Source organism: Myripristis murdjan, chromosome 23 (genome assembly GCF_902150065.1).
Source record: "Myripristis murdjan chromosome 23, fMyrMur1.1, whole genome shotgun sequence".
Classification (NCBI taxonomy): domain Eukaryota; kingdom Metazoa; phylum Chordata; class Actinopteri; order Holocentriformes; family Holocentridae; genus Myripristis; species Myripristis murdjan.
The window spans coordinates 1,663,013-1,678,236 of record NC_044002.1 but is presented as its reverse complement, the minus strand read 5'-3'; the positions used below and the strand labels follow the sequence as shown (position 1 = coordinate 1,678,236).

The 15,224-nt window shown below is 42.0% G+C and overlaps 1 long non-coding RNA gene across 1 annotated transcript; it reads right to left on the bottom strand.

Annotated features, from left to right (window-relative positions):
• Positions 1 to 7,573: 7,573 nt before the first annotated feature.
• Positions 7,574 to 8,716, bottom strand: LOC115355386 (uncharacterized). Its single transcript, XR_003927876.1, has 3 exons — positions 8,583 to 8,716; positions 8,301 to 8,502; positions 7,574 to 8,180 (listed from the first exon to the last, which is right to left on the bottom strand). It is a non-coding gene; the product is annotated as an uncharacterized LOC115355386 (long non-coding RNA).
• Between the last annotated feature and the right edge of the window lie 6,508 nt (positions 8,717 to 15,224).

The window sequence follows — 15,224 nt, the reverse complement described above, 5'->3', positions numbered from 1 at the left end:
TCAGTGAAGGGACTCTGGAATGGGTGGTCGTAATAATTTCATTTGACAAATTATAGATATATACACATGTGAGAACACATAACTCTTGTTACATCACATCACATGAGGCTCGGATCTATAAATGTGCTTGGGTGGGCATTGCCCACACATGAATTACATTACATATTACTCATCACTTAAAAAAAAAAAAAAAGTAATGCATTTCTTTACTCTACTAGTACTACTTGTGGTAGTAGGTAATTTGTTACACTACGTTAAATTACTTTTGCACATTAAGGCTCACTTATGCTCTATGAGTGCTAATTTTAGCAGCTGGATTTGATTTAATCTTAGATTTAGTCTTTTGACTAAAATGCATATTAGTTTTAGTCACATTTTAGTCATCTGAATTATTATTAATTTTAGTCCAGTTTTAGTCAACTAAATCTATAGTTTAGTCTCATTTTAGTCTTTTTTTTTTTGTGACTTTTCAAATGAAATTAACATAGTAACTTTTCATCAAGCACACAGATGATTTTAAATTCCCTTCAGGCTGAGCTAGATGTATGTTATGATACAGTGTGAAGAGTCAGGGAATAGGACCCTGTGTTGCTTTACTCCAAATCAACAAACTAAACATTCCTTCTTTAGACAGTGTGGCTAGATTTATTTAGCTGCTTCACGTGTCACAACAACTAGGCTTTGTCTCGATCAGAGAATAATACAGTGCTTTAAGGTCAGAGGTGTGGAAAATGTTATTAGCTGTAGATACTTAAGGCTCTGTCTTTCACACTGCACTACCCATTGCCACTACCCGCTACCTGTGAATTACGCATTTAGCAGCTTCCACTATCCCTAAACGGTATCTTGCGCCCACACTACCCACTATCCATTATGCCGACTCCGTTATTTGCGCCTGGAGGTGTGACCGTGGGCGTGTTTATGTGCTTTCCCTACAACTGCTATCTTGACCACACGCGTTAGGGAAAGCGGATAGCGGGTCCTCAAAACCACCTGCTATCTCATTTGGGCTTTTACAAGAGCGGCCCAGGCGGCTCCAATGCACGTCCACTTGGACACATGTGGACGTGCACATGCGGCTCCACCTCCCCAATTAACTCGCCTATAAAAAGCCAACTTGCTTTAGCCTCAGTTGAACCCCTGAGAAAATGGCAGAGATAGTACTAAATCGCGACCTTCCTCTCTCCATCACGGGTTTCAGTTTGCGGATTTGGGATAGCGCAGCCTGCTCTTAAAGGCAATGGCACCTGGCACACTGATTGGTTTAACTGGCGTAACACCCAAACCACGCCTATGCATAATATAACGGGTAGCGCAGGTGTTTTAGGGATAACGGCAGGTGTGCAAGATAGCAACTTTTGCGGGGGAACACCTCATACGCAATGCTAAATCCCCAAGTAACGGGTTTAGGGACTGTGACGCAAAATAGGGCCCTTAAAGTACACATAAAACTTGCCGTGAAAACACATGCCAAAAACAGAGCCAGGGGCTCATATTTATGGTATTGAGCTCCTGAGAAACTTGTTAAAAATGTTCAAATAAAATGATGGCTTTGTTAAGCCATCATGGGGCAGCTCAGCTACCACCTTACATAAATACTTTACTCTCAATCAGACGTGAACATGCCAAAGATCACACGATTATATCTCTCTTACATCACTATCTTGTTTTTGATATTGTTCTATATGTGCCACACTGTATTATTGGCCTTAGCCCACTTGAAAAATAAAAATAAAAACAAGTTACCAGAGTTCATAGGTGCCTATGGAATAAGGTCTTATAAACAGTCAGAGGGGGCCATCTCTGCAGTGACAGGTAAAGTAAAGCAAAAAAAACTCAAAAGGGTAGCAGCATTTACAACTTTCAGTTATCAGATTTAGGCTAGTGATCTCAATCGTTTGAGTGAAGCCCATCTCTCTAAAATGGCTCTTGCTCTATTTTGACGACCATGAGAAAGGTCACCCACAGGGCTAAACACTCGCTCAGCAAATGCCTGAGATGCTGGTTTCAGGCACTGATCAACAGAAGAACACTGTGCGGACCAAAAGTCAAGTGCAGTCTCTTCAGGTAGGGCCTGGGACAGCTGCTCCTTGATTTTCTGCATTTCCTGCCTGGCACAGGGGGGCTCTGAGTGTCTAGGTGGGAATGGCCATCTTGCACTTGCTTTTGACAGGAATTTAATCGGGGTCATTTTGCAGATGGGGTGGTGTCTGATGCCTCCATTTCCTCCTCACTTTATCAGCCTCCTCCTCCTCTTGTATTACTGGTGACACCATTTTAGCAATGTAATCTTCTGCTTTTCTCAAGCTCCTGAACTTGTTCGTCTTTATTTTCAAGGGGTGCTTCAGGTCGAAGAAGCATGCAGCAGTAGTGAGGTGTGAGAACTTCAAATCTGTGGGATCAAGACAGCAGCTGAAGTCTTGGTTCATGCTTGCTTTTATCTTCTGTGCACGGGAAGCTAGGTCCCTGTAGCTTCTTCCATGGGTGCGGGAGAACTCGATCAGTTGAGCAGGAGTGCAGGCACCATCAGGGATAAGGCCATTATGTCACTCTGGACCATGTCGGTGTGCTCAGCGCAGGGAGCAGTTCTCTGTAAGCAGTCAGGTTGTACTCCTCACTTGGCAGTAGAAAGTTCCCAGGCCATCCCATCAGCTACCTGAACAAGTTAGTCCTTCACTTGGAGAAGGCGTGATATCAGTCAGGCATGAGGTGGACCATCTAGTGGGACAGTCTTTGACCAGTGTAACACTGATCGACCATTGTATCCAATCCACTGGGTGATTGCTTGTTCTTTAGAAACTCGTTCCAGTGGATCTGGTTTGTACTGTGATCCTGCAAAGAACACTACTGAGATGGTTGATTGTGTCCTCTCATTCTTCTTTGCACCATATTGCTGTTTTTGATTAGTCTCTAGGATCTACATGAGGAGAAAGTAAGAGTAGATACATATCTTTAGGGTTATTTCCTTTAAAGTATTACTTTGCTAAACTGTTATAAAAAAAAAGGATTAAAATATCACATCTAGATTTTGAAGATACTAATATTGTGATGACACAATACAACTAGCCTATAATATGCCTGTCTGTCCTGGCCATAGAGTGGTGAAGTCCCGCCCACCCACTTCTGGTACATGGGTCCTCAAAAGCAAAAAATTATGAATGCGATCCAATGGGTAGATAAAAATTATTTTCTGGTCGATCAGTGAAATCATACACAAATATCTTCCCAGTATATTACTGTCATCTTGGAAAGTAACAACAAATTGCAGCCTGACTCAATGGCCAGAATGCAATGAATGTGCATTCAGGGCTTGACAGTAAACACTGTTTTATTTTCTGCAGCATTATATGTAAAGTGTTTCCAAAGGTCTATTCTTTTTTTTTTTTTTTTTTTTTTTCGACCAAGCCAGTGAGCTTGATCAGAGAGTTTGAATCATGGCCCTGGGGACATAGCAAACTCTATGGAGCTGTGTGGCTGTGGCTGGGGATCAGGGATGCACAATGAACTTCAACCAATGACAGGGCAGCGCACTGCAAGGTTATACTTTGAGACACGCACCAGATGGGGGCTTTTATGTCTGACAGTCCACTAATAATATTTTCGTCCCGTCTTTTAGCTCATCTCATCTCATTGACATTAACATGGATGGGCATACATATTGATACATACACACAAGGACAAGGAGCTGAACTCTTGGATTTGTACTTAAAGGGGTAATTCAGGAAATTTCCACTCAGAAAGGACTTTTTTAAGGACTCTTTTTTTTCTGTTTTATTTGTTACTTTGAAGAGCTCTACTTTTATTTCATTCTTGGTACTGTACATATGTTGTGTTGCTGCTGTAAGACAATAATACTGACAAGGTATAAGGCATGCTGCTCCCCAAACCAAGGTAAATGTTAGTGATCAGGTTTCTGCTACCTGTAGGATGAGAGGCGCTACAGAAGTATAATTTCCTCTACTGTGTATGACTGTTCATCCCTGCTTTTTGGACCTGTTGAAAATCAAGCTTTGGCTGCTCGGTCCGCACTCTATTGCAGATAACTGAAAATACTAAACATTTTCTGATTTTCCCACCACAGCGCCCCCATCAGGCCAACACTGCCCTAAGCTTCTTGATCCATATCTCGGACAATACTGGGTCAAATCTGATAAACCTTGATGGGTTTTATGATTGGCCCACCACATCCCAAGCTTCAAGCAGCAATGTCTTAGAAAAGAATAGACATACAATGACAACAACAACAACAACAACAACAACAACAACAATAATAAATAAATAAATAAATAAATAAATAACACTCAGGTTAACTTGCACCATTCATGGGGTACGTCATGGTCACTGTTGAGCCAAAATTGATCCAAAATTAGACAAAATTACGGTATGATTTGTTTTTACTGGTTTTTAGTCACTCCAGACATTTCCAGTCTATACCATCAATTATAATAAAGGTCAGACGGGACTTTGCCAAGAGAACACGTTGCAGCCCCGTGGGTTTTAAAAAGAAATGGAAATGTCCTCACTTTAATATTCAACCTTCCTGCACTCCTTGGTGATAGATGACGACTGTTGCAAGGTACAGTAGCTATACTCTCTCAGCACAGAGAATTTGACAGAATCTTTCTCTCTCTCTCCCTATCTCCCTCAGCCAGAGCCTTTGCCAGGCAATGGAAAGCAATAATTGGAGACCCCCTGACTGGTAATGGAGGTTGGTGACCTCCAGAAATCACTGAACCAACCCGTCCACCACTGGCAATCTGGCCAGACACATTTAATTAATACCCTTCAGCCATGTGCTCCTATAGACTAGATTTAGGACCAAAAGGGGAAAGGAGTTGGGGGGTTGTGAATCAATCCAGACGAGATGAAGATGGACACATCCAGTGTTTGTAGCGGTGCATATACTCAGGTATACAGTACATATCCACCTCTGGACAGGAGGATTTCCCTAAAAAGTGCTAGAGATCAGTCACTGGTGTAGTCATATAGGCCTACTGGCATTTACTGCATATTTACCATATATTTACCATATATTTATGCCTAGCTACTGAATAAATAGATAAATAAATTAAATTAAACAGAGACATATCAGTGTCTGTCTAGCGGAGGAGGGCTGCACACGATGAAATCCTGATCAGGGAAACTTTCTACAAGCCTCTGGTATGTGATTCTTTACTGGTGTGTCTTCTTCTCTCCTGGCTTGTTCTTTTAAGACAACCAGTTAGGACAGAGCAGAGGAGTGCTGAGTTAGTTTTTGTTGACTGTTAGTGTTTGGCTTCACAGACGTGATGCTATAATGTCTCAAGACATGCATCTCCTATTCTGAAGCACTTGTGGAGAACTACTACTTCATTTTCAAATACCTTTTGTAGCATTATTGGCTTTAACTAAAACTTATGAACTTCAGCTCAATCAGTTTTCCTTACAGCTAATTCACAATATGTTTTATCTTTCTTGAAAAACACTTTCAAGGTGAGCATGAATAATGTGAAATGTTTGCTTCTGTTTCTTCTTTGACATCCATCAGCTTTTCTGTTCAAGCTGTGCACTTCTCAAAAAACCTTAGAGAATGATTGATTAATATAAAGTAACTATAAAGTAAAAAAAATAAAAGTTTTTTTCTTAGTCTTGTATTGCAGTTCAGCAGAGCTTGCTCTTGATCCCTCAGAGCAGGTGTGTCATGGGCCACAGAAAACTGTTTGAACTTTTCTGTCTGTTCCGTCAGAAGGGGGCGCAGCAGTGGGCGTGGCCTACCACAAAAAGTCATATAACTTCCCAGACATTTAGCTTAACACCATAAAACTTTGATGCAACGTTCGTCCTGGGCTAAGGGACAACATTTTAACATTTAACTTAATTTTAGTTCACACACTTTTTTTTTTTTTTTGCGGTTTCTCTAAAGGGGGCCTTGTGGGGTGTTGTCTGACTCAGTGTGAAGTTATTTATTTATCTGCTCATCTCATACCATGCTAATCGAATGAAAAACTACATACAAACAGTGGGTGTTTTACATCCAGTTGCCTTATGTGGTACTGATCAAAGCAGGGTTGGGTGGTGGGGGGCACCGCTGATAGGGGACAACATGTTTACTTGTCTAAATTCAATCACTCAATAACTGTGATTTATAGAGCAGCCTGCCTGCAATGGATGGTGTGTGTGTGTGTGTGTGTGTGTGTGTGTGGAGTGTGTTTCTATCTGCATGAAGAATACACTGACTTACTGCTTATTTGTGACACGACAATCACCAAGGAGCTCTGAGGGCAGTTAAACATTTAAACAGGCTTGGTGTTCAACTGCCCAGCTGGGGTTGGTCAAAGCCGATGGGCATGTTATGACAGTGAAAATGTAAAAGAGGAGCTATTACCGAGCAGATTCAGCAGGACTGAAGGAATCGCACAAAGAGCAGCAGAGCATCCAGGCTGAAAACACCGAGTGACAGAGCCGGTCAGGCCTGCTGAAGCCTGACTGGCCACAAAGTCCAGCAGCACAACCTAAAACCCAACAGGTGGCAAGAACTATTAGATTTAGACTGTTAGACTGTAGCCCTTTAGATTTTAGCACAGTAATTACAGTAGTACAATAATTACAGTAGTTTGACCGGCATGAGTTCTTCAGCACCCACACCAATAGTAATCATTTTGGACTGGAGCTGCCTAGCCAATAGTTTGTGCCAGTTTTCAAAAGCTAACGCTTGGACCTGAACTGCTTTATTGTCAGCATAGAAAAGCCTCTGAAATATTTAGACTATCATAGGACAATAAAACTCTCAACTGAAACCAGATAATAACAATATTCATCATCATCATCATCATTATTGTCATCATCATTGTCATTGTCGTGGATAATCAACTAAAGTACATGTTGTCTGGATCAGCCTGGAAATTAACAGTAACCTGTAGAGGAGATCATTTGCTACTCAGTAACAAGTGATAGTCATGCAGTAATTTGAAAAGATAAGTATATTTGGAGTTTCTGTGATTACAAATTCAAAAAATATGCCCTTGTTAAAACCAGGGTGTGCAGCGTCTCTCAAGAAGACATGAGTTCCCCTGAAAACATCATTTGAGAAATTTTGAGGGATCTCTAAATTATGGATTGACAAAATGCAGGGTTTTTACTCCATGAAGAATTCAGAGGCAGGCACCATTCTCAAATTTCATGCCCCAGCAAGATTAAGCAATTTTTTGTGTGTGTGTGTGTTCATAGTAATAACCGCCGTTCTGTGCAGTTCAGTTTTCTAATCTGACTGCAATACTCGCAGAATCCACTGTGGTGCTATACCATAATTAACACAACGTGCCCAGAAAGGTGCTACCTTAGATGAAGCTCCTGGTTTGTCTCTGCTAACCTGGCTGAGTCACAGAGACTGAGTGACTGCACAGTGTGGTGAGACAGCGAGTCACTGTGTGGAGCACTGCTCATCACACAGGTGAATCCTAATTTCTTTTGGCATCGGTTTTCAAGCAATACATTTCATCTTCCTCTTGTGTCTTCACATGTGGCTGCAATCCTTTTGTTTTTCAAGGAAAGAAAGACCCACATGACAGATGGCTAATTTATAAAAGCCATATTTATTATCACATTATACCATCTAAAAACAGATTTTGGTAATTATCACCCTTTAATGTAAAGAGATACAGACAGAAACTAAAATGGGGACGGAAGAAAAGATGAAAGAAAGCGAGGAAGAAGAGAAGGAAGAAAGGGAGAGGATGGCCAGTGGGAATACAGTAGAGGGGGAACACATCTCATGGAGGAAGCAAGGCATGCTGCCTAGGATTGACCCAGCACTACCTGTCACATCCTATAATGTCTAAACTATTATCCCTGCTCCAGTCCCTGGTGGGGGGTTGGGGGTGCACAGGGGGGTTGTAAGCAGCACAGGCCACATCTGGCTGCCTGTCTCCCTTGGGTGCTGTCCTGTTGTCACACACGAGGCCACAGACCAGAATAGAACCCCCCCACACACACACACCCTCCCCATTCTTGTTTATTCTGCCTTGACTGTCAACGTGGCCGGTCCCCAAACCCAATCACAAAGTGTGTTATTGAAGCAGAGCAGTCCCTACGGGAGCAATTACACAGCCAGTCCTATTTCATTTCATACAGTCAGGGCTGCTGCTGCTGCCGGTGCAGTGAGTGGTTGTAGCACAGCAGTCAACGGAGCTCCTGCTGGGAACCTGCGGATGGCCAAAATGGGTAAGGAATGGGATATATGCTTTAAAAAGGTGAGAGGATGATTTTCCAGTGAGCTGTAAAACCTCAAGCTCAATCAGAGTTGCATCTATTAGAGTGCTAACCTGTGAAATGCTTGCATTTTTAATTTTGTGGAGTCTTTGGCACTTCAAGGTCTCACTAATGTGGTGTTTTTGCACTTCATTCCCTGATTCCCTGTCAGTGAAACAGTGTGTCCAGTGCTGTGACATCTTTCTCTTTGGATTCTCTGTTGATGCAGTTGGAATTTCTGCAGGGCTGTACAGTGTGACGGCATTGCCACATGTGCTGGGAGAAATTAAAAGGATCATTTGGATTCTTACCCATACAGTGGTATTTGTTGGTCCACGCAAGTGTGCTGCACTCACCAAGTTTGGTCCATTGGTTCCTTCTGTCACGATCCCTGTCTTGTCTAGTGGTTCCCTGTGATTCCTTGCCTGGCAGTCTATCTCAGTGTGTGTGGTGTGGGCATGTCTCAGTGCCACCTCTGCACTCTCCCTCCACACCTGCCAGTCATCATGTCATCACTACCTGCCTTCTTAAACCTGCACTAGCCACCAGTCCTTGCCAGATCATTGTACTGTGTGCCAATGATCAGCCAACCATACCACTTCAGCCAGCCAGCCAGCCAGCCACCTTCCTCACTTTTCCAGTCTGTTTATTACACAGCCCTTCTATGGAGGCGCGCACTGCTCCAAAATGAATGCAGTATACAGACCGGAAAACAACACGATTTTGAGTGGCGACATAAAAGCTGAGAAATTGGCTTGAAGGAAGCGCAGCAACACACAATTGTTTTGGTTTCACTTTGAGTGTTCCTTTTTCAGCTGGATTCCAAAATGGCGAAATTATTTTCTGCCGTAGCACTGCCACTGTGTCACCATGCAGTGGCGCTCCAGTCCCGTATTCATCCTACAGGGTGAACTGTATTATATCAAGTGGAGAGAAAGTAGAAAAGTCAGACATTAATTTGGATGAAATCGTGTTTTTTTGCTGCAATTGCTGATGGGGGAAATATTCACTAAGAAACAAATGTATTTGACTGTTAGAAATTCTCAGATCACAAGGATATTGCACCCACAATAAAAGACTTCAGTAGGGCCTTTCATGAATGTTCACCCTCTGGAGTATTTGCAAGCCCAGAACTTTTTTCTTTCAGATTTATGCTCCTGAGATACCACAGAGATGACAGAAGTAGCTGTGATTTTAAATGCAAATGGGGTCAAAAGAGGACACCGAGAAAGTGCAGATAAGGTAGAGTAAGATAAAACAAAAAAAGTGGAATAAATTTTTCCTGCCTTTCATACCTCAAGGGATTCACAATGTCAGATCATTAGCGGTGAGATTACGAGATGGAGTTAATGGGGAAGTGACACAGAATACCAACAGTCTAACTCTGGTTCCTTCCTCATGTATAAGAAGCTGATTAGTCATGTCTTACAATATATTCCAGTGCACTGCCCTTGTCAAGCTTGCATTTGAATCAGATACTAACAAACATGCGTGTTGTGTAAGAGAGAAAGGGTAGGTTTCTCCATTTCTGTCATTTTGAAAAGAAAAACACTTAATTTTGAAAGGACTGTGTGTATATTTTTCTTACTAATCTTTGCACATATCATTAGTAAACTCAGTTCACACAAACATGACACCAACTGATAACAGAAGGAGATGTAACCTATCAAAAATGAGCCAAACTATAGCAGCACTGACTAGAGTTTGTGTGGTATAACAAGGCTCAATGGTGCTTAGTCGACAAATTTTCATATTCTGTACATACATGTACTGCAGGTGTGACGATTCACTGATGCATACAAAGCACCAGGCTTGGTGCGTAAGATGTGGCTACATTGATTCAGATTCAGCCTGTGTCAGTACAAGGCTGGAAGTGCTTGGATTGATTGGAAAAAAATCAATCTAAGCATTTTGTGTAACGATACATCCCAATATGATGTGTATATGTTTTATTTTTGGCATCAACTAACTATTGTCATTAGTACTTTCACATTGTGTGCATTTGTTTCCTGTTTTGTTTTGCTCTGCACAGTCTCTCTTTCTGTGAGTGTGAAGGGTCACATCAAGTCACGTCTTTCTTTTCATTTTCTCAAAGATTTTTGACCGACAGGGAAGAAATGTACGTTGCACAACCAAATGTTCATAAACTACAAGTGTGGATGAAGTGTGGGTTTTGTTCAATTCAATTCAGTTTTATTTGTATAGCATCAAGTCAAAACAAAAGTTATCTCAAGGCACTTTACAGAGACCCAACAGATATTGGCCAAATTCATGGTCCAAAATCTCCCCCAAGAGCAAGCGCAGAGCAACAGTGGTGAGGAAAAAACCCTTTTAACAGGGCCAAAAACCTTGAGCAGAACCCGGCTCTGGGTGGGTGGTCATTGGCTATAAGAAAGATTGGAAACTCCGCTGCAAAACTTTTATGCAAAAAATGCCAAACAGCAGTAAAGCACAGGTAGCTCCACTACGCTCACCACCCACTCCCACAGATATTACTGAGTCACTTTGGGAGAGCAAGCAACACCATCTGCAGCTTCAAGCACAGGAAAAGGTGCCAGCAAAATGTTCCTCTACACCTCACTTCCTCCACACGGTCAAACTCTGTGAAACAGAATATCATCGTATGGAACAGAGAATCTTGTAAAAATGCATTACAAACAGCGAACTGTTTTACAGTCAATTATTGTTTACAACTGAATGATTTACATGCTTTGCTATAAACAAATGAGATTCCTCATAAGATGTTAACACTATTTTAATGTCCCCTTCTCACTCTCTCCTATTACTTTAGTAAATCTATCACAGGATTTTTTTTCTTGCAGAACAATAACATCAGTAGAATCAAAATTCAAATATTCACACTTGCGTTGTATTGCATTGTGAATACCGTATTGATCTGAATATAAGACGATATTTTTTCCATTGAAAATGCCCTGAAAAAACGCCCTCGTCTTATATTGGGGGTCTAAGCAAATACACATGTATTGTACTTGCATATGTTCCGTGCTTGAATACAGCACACTTCCCCCACTCTGGCACGGTTGGAAAGGGTGTCCTCCAGCACTGTACAGGCGTTCATGCACGAGCACATACACGGTCAGGCACGCAGCGCGCGAACGTGGATACAACGTAAATCATGCAACTTTCCTCCTGCCTCCGCAAAATCGATTAATGTGCAGCTCGATTACCGGCGAATGGCCGCATTGCGCAATCAATAATCAACCATGTTGTCTGTGTCGCTGTCCATGGTGCTGCTGCAACCGTGTATAAACAAAAGGTGATTTATGATGAAAGGTATATATGGCAGACCTGACCGGGTGGGCGCGGTGCCGACCGAGGCACCGGCCGGCATCGGGTGGGCCGGCCGGTGTGCGCCGCCACCCGGTTGAATGTAGCAGCCAGCTGACATGCCGTTCCAGCTGTCAGTTGGACGCTTTCTGAAGTTACCTCCGAAACTGTCAAGGTAAATAAACATCCCTTAACCCCTTAACCCTGGCCATGAGTGCAGTGTGAGACGGTGGCGGTCTCAGAAAGAAGAGCTAAAAAATGCCCGCAGCCAGAGAAGGGCTTTTCGTGGTCCAAAAACTGGTCGATTCAACAAGATTGACAGGAGGGTGTGAATGAGAAACGTAGTGAAGGACTGCCCGTTACGAGGGCTGTGATGCAGCAAAAAGCACTTGAAGTTGCCACAGAGCTCAACATACCCCGCACTGAGTTCAAAGCTAGCATGGGCTGGTGTCGCAGAATGTCCATTTAAAAAGTATATTTCCAAAAAAGGGTCTTGAAGAGAGATCACGATGTGTATTGAATCAGTCTCTCACCCCAATATATACCATAAAACTTGCCCGGGGTGTCAAAACCTTTCCTTAGAGTGTTTGAGTTCATAAACTCTATACCTATAACAGCATTATTTATTGGCTTCAACCCCAGAATGACCCCAGAGTTGAAAGTCTCTCCTCAGCCCATGTGGGTGACCTTGGCAGCCTGACAACTTTACACAGGACTTCAACTGACTGACTTCAACCGACAAATAGAAGGTGAACTCATCAGCAAACACACTTAAACTGAAAGTATGTCATTTGTGAAAACTGAGAATAGTCGTGGACCCAGGCAGCTCCCTTGTGGGACACCAGAGTGTGGTAGAAGAACAGAAGAACTTGCTGTAAGAAAACTCTCAGATTAATCACTATTCATACAATGAATTGCATTTGCTCAGTAGTATCCAACAGCGGTGGGGGTGTAAAATAAAATTGATCAAAATAAAATTTCTTAGAAGGGTGCTTCAACAATGGGAGTCTTGTTTGCAGAGAGCTCAGCCAAAAAGAAAAAAAAAAAAAAAACTAATCTAATTAGCCTACTCACAAAATGGGTGAGGAGTACATAAAAAATAAAAACAACTATTCAATAGAAAGTGCCATTTCAATTATTTGTAGAAGCAAACACACCATGAAACACTGAGGCATTTCTGCAAGAGAACTGCTCATCAATCAATAAAATATATTGAAATGTGAAATTTTGGATGTGCTGCCTAACTCTTTTGCATATTTCTATTTAATATTCATTTTTGTACAATCACATTTGCAATCTTTTTTTATTTTTTTTAACACTAACAGTCCTAGAAGTAATGTCAAACTACACGGCTTAACACCGTCAGCTGAGATTGTTTACCTACTGTAACACAGGTCCAAGTACAATAAAACCACCCCCACATACCACAGATATGCATGCTATGAATTTATAATAGCGCCGCTCCTCATTGAAAATCTCAACATGTTCTTAATAGACCACGGCAAACAAAGGCCAAAGCCACCAAAATAATTGGAGCCCAGCTGCAGAGGAGAGGAATCATCGATTTAGGTGAGACAGCTGGAGCATGCTTTATAAGCTGCACTGATCACATCCCTGTTTGTAATTTTTCCAAAGATCACCACAGACATGGTTGACTTGATTAGAAGATAGACAGGCACTAAATGGAGTATTGTGTCTATGAAAAGGATCTGGATTAAAGGTTTATGGGGGTCCATATGAGGGCATCACTACTGCCAAACATTTGTCCTTTAAAGGAATACTGAAACCACACTCAGTAGCTAACTTTGCACAGATGGCCATGTTGGTAAGCGCACTGGTTGTGTACATATATAGTCACTTTGTGGTTTTCAAGCCTCAGTGCACATTATTGTTCAAAACTACAGCTAGCGTCTCCCCCAAACAAAGTATTCCTGTCACATCACCTGCTGAAACAATCATACAGCTCTGAGCCTTTGACACTATCTTCATTAAAGTGGATGTAATGGGTAAACAGTCTACTGGGTCTCTTCATGGCATTGTGATTAAAATGCTGTTACAGCATCCATGCGCCGCAGTGGGGGTCTGCCATCTAAACTGTCAGAATGAAGGAAAAGTGAAGGCGGATGCAGGGAAGCCCTCATCACCAGGCCTGGAAATGAGATCTGAAGAGGTCCTTGAGCCAGAACGGGGATGAAACGATTCCTGTCAAACCAAGAGGCGTGGAGGCTCAACAAGAATGGGCATCCCTTTATTTTTATCTGACATTTTCAGGGATCCCATTAGTTTGGAAATTTTATTCCTGCTGATGAGAATGTCAAATGTTTGAAGTTAATCCATAGCTTTAATAATTTGTGCTAGGTGATGAAAACTAAAATTAAAGGGATGGTTTACCCAGTCCTCCCTTTCAGGCACCTGCCACTGTTATAACTAACCCAGCACAAAGAGCTATATTCTTTTCCTTTAACCAGTCAACATTTCCAACAGCATTCAGGCTGTTAACTCCAATTTTGTTAATCTAACATTTTTTCAGACTGTTAGTTGGGGGGAAGTCCACCTCAATGGCAGGAGGCTAACAGTTAGCATTTGGAGCATCCAGCCAGTATCCAGCACTCAGTAACAATGAGAGGAAGATAGCACCATTACTGTCCTACAGAACAGTTGGGGGGGAGTGAAATAATACCACATTTTTCAAAATGGGTGAATTATCCTTTTAACCTAAACTAAGTCATAATCCTACAGTAACCCACTGAAGAAATGAGGAAAAAATATGAGAGGCAGGCAGCACTAATACTGTCCTACATAACAGCTAGATTAAGAGTGAAATAATATCAATATACTGTCCCTTTAAAAGATTCACTTAGAGTTGCTTTCCCCAAGAAATTCCTTATATTTTCCTTGCCTTGACCTTGAATAGTGCGCTTTGAATAGAAATGTGGGCACAGCTTTGAAAATGTTCATTTTTAGCTACACACTAACACAGTTTGTTTTTGGAGCCATTGATTTATTCAGCCATGCTGTAGTCTGGCTCAGTAATTGACGCGACATGTCAGATTATGATTTTGAACGTCCCTATCTTTGCCAATGGCTGTTTGAATCACTCAAATGCATATTCCACAGTAAGGCTGACAGCATGCCGTGCTTGGTTAGCACTGTTCTACTGTGCTGATTCGGCACATGGCATTCCAGTGTTTGAGGAGCAGCAGCTGGTGAAGCCTTTCCTTCTGCTCGCCAAGACCAAAGAGCAGGACGCATAGCTTTCCTCCAACATGTCTGACTCTAAACTGCCTCAGCCTTCATTATGAATGCACACTGACAACCGGCCAATAGGAACACTGGTGTCAGGTGTTAAGACAGTGGAAATGAAACCGCAACCGCTGCACTGTGTGTCTGCGTGTGTGTGTGTGTGTGTGTGCCTGCATATTTGAATATTTGTCTCTGTTTAGGAATGTGTATACATGTGTGTGCATTTGTATGTGTGTGTGTGTGTGTGTGTGTGTGTGTGTGTATCCACATGCAGGTCTGTGAGCATGTGGTTATGCATTTGTGAGTTTTGCATGTGTTTGTGTTTGCATGTTTGCATGTGTGTATCTCTGCATGTGTGTATGTAAAGTGTGTAAGGTTAAACTAAGATAAGATGTACCTTTATTGATCACTAACAGGTGAAATACATTTGACACATGCAACACCAAGGAATGTTTTTAATGTCAAAG